We start from the raw sequence: 2,500 nt of genomic DNA, 5'->3' as shown, positions 1-2,500 counted from the left end.
ATTTACATATGTATATATATATACGTAATACGTAACCCTTATATAAGAACCTAATTCGAATTATATCTCTGTTATATATCCCAGACTGCATATCAAAGACCGCGGTCTTGCCATGAATAACGTAGCATGACATCTTTGAGATTAAACGAAGCATGTCTAATAACAGGCTCGTAAAGCAGCGTCATGAATTTATTCGTTTTGGCTCAAGTAAAAAAAATGTATAAACATGTTCTTCGCAAACATGATATATCTTTATCGTACAAAATTTATATATATTTTTTTCTTTTAGGAATTACACACTGTCCTTTTGTCCGTTTGCTAACAAAAAGTCAATTTACAAAACGACACCATTTTTCTGAAAAAAACAATTTTCCATAAACTTATTCATCACGAAGGTAGCTTGAGCCACAAGCCGATATCAATGTGTGCACACTTAGAGAGTTTCATTTTCCAACATCTTTACGCACGTCTCGCCATCTCGCTCTATGTAACTTTCCGTTGCTGATCAACATTCTGGAAAAAAGTGACATGGAAATGAGGTCGGAAGAAGGAAGAGTGAAATGATTCAGTTTCTCTTTCCTTGTAAAAGGAATGTTGAAGAGTAAGCAAGTGAATAGAATAATAAGAAAGAAAGAAATTTAAAAAAAACGTAATATATAGCAATGCTTAGTGAAAAACAAAACAAAACAAAAAAACATAATCACCACCACCATCATCACCATCATCACCATCGCTCTCTCTCCCATCCTCGTTCTCGCCCTTCTGCCCTTGGACGAGAATTGGATTCTTTAACTGCCCTTCTAGAACGGACGCATCAATAAAGCAATAAACATAACTTTCAGAAGTACCGTTTATGTTAAAGCCTTTTAGTGGGGATGGGAGGGTTTTCAGATTTTTTTTTTTTTTTTCTTTTTTTTTTTTTTTTTTTTAGTCCTTGGTAGTAAAAGAAGACGAAACGAGTTTATGTGTGTGTGTATCATAGGTGTGTGTGTGTGTTTGCGTGTGTATGTGTATGTGTGTGTGTGTGCGCGCGTTTGAGTGTGTGTGTGTGTTTGCGTGTGTATGTGTATGTGTGTGAACAACAAAGCCCAATATAACGAGCAGAGAGAACTGAGAGTGTAATTCTAATCGATGTTGAGCACTCGATTTTTTACGTGCAGAAATTTTTACACTGGAAGGGAATGAAAACACTTGAGAATACTTTTGTCCGGATTCTATTTCCACCTTTCACAAGCCTAAAACAAATTATAATATCGCTTTAAACATTAACTTGAGCTAGAACTGGTAATCAAGAATATATTTACTGTCATCCCTTCCCGACAACTATTTTATGAATGAAATAAATATTTTCTTTTGCAAAATACAGCGCTATCGGGTGAACGACCGGGAAAAGCCCTTAAACTTCAAGTGTTTTGACTGTACATATTGTTAGGTTTTCTGTCCAATATTTGGTGAAAGAATGAAGCGGGAAAAGTCAGCAGGTCTATTTTCGTTTCGAAAATATAGAGCGCCACAATGGGCAAAATGGATAAAAGGAAATGGAAAAAAAAATGTGTATTGATATTTGCGTAAATTCTTTGTTGATCCGTGTAGGATTATTTATGTGTGTTTCTCTCTATATATCCTTATCCCTCTCCCTCTCCCCCCACTCTCTCTCTTTCTCCTTATCCCTCTCCCCCCCCCCCCACACTCTCTCTCTCTCTCTCTCTATCCTTCTCCCACTCCCCCCCTCCCACCCCACTCTCTCTCTCTCTCTCTCTCTCTCTCTCTCTCTCTCTCTCTCTCTCTCTCTCTCTCTCTCTCTCTCGTTGTATTCACCTTATCTTCTTCCTCCGAATATCATAGTTCACACGCTGCCCCCTCCCCCTCCCCCCTCCCCCTCTTCTTCCTCATATCAAGTTCAAACACCAGAAATCATTAACCGAGCTATAGATAGTCAGTCCACTATATTGCCTGTCCCTAAGATCCCTCTTGCCATGAACTGACGCTAAACTTCTCTTCTATGGCAACCGAATGCAACCCTTTGACAGCCTTTTTAATTACGAAACGAGACACCCACTCACAGCTGTAATTAATATTCCTCAAAGGAAGAGTTAACATCATTACACGCTTCGAGAAGTTTCACTGATCAATTAGATTCGAATTGAATGATACGAACACGCCTCGAAGCTTCATAAAATGGACGAGTCATTTGTTTGACGATATTTTCACTGATATGATTTACCCTTTTTCTCTTTCTTTCTTTCTCTCTCTCTCTCTCTCTCTCTCTCTCTCTCTCTCTCCTTCTCTCTCTCTCTCTCTCTCTCTCTCTCTCTCTCTCTCTCTCTCTCTCTCCTTCTCTCTCTCTCTCTCTCTTCTCTCTCCTCTCTCTCTCTCTCTCTCTCTCTCTCTCTCTCTCTCTCTCTCTCTCTCTCTCTCTCTCTCTCTCTCTCTCTCTCTCTCTCTCTCTCTCTCTCTCTCTCTCTCTCTCTCTCTCTCTCTCTCTCTCTCTCTCTCTCTC

The sequence above is a fragment of the Penaeus japonicus genome, unplaced genomic scaffold (genome assembly GCF_977035675.1).
Source record: "Penaeus japonicus unplaced genomic scaffold, GWHDUDI00000001_assembly GWHDUDI00000027, whole genome shotgun sequence".
Taxonomy (NCBI): Eukaryota; Metazoa; Arthropoda; class Malacostraca; order Decapoda; family Penaeidae; genus Penaeus; species Penaeus japonicus.
This window is presented reverse-complemented; position numbering follows the sequence as displayed.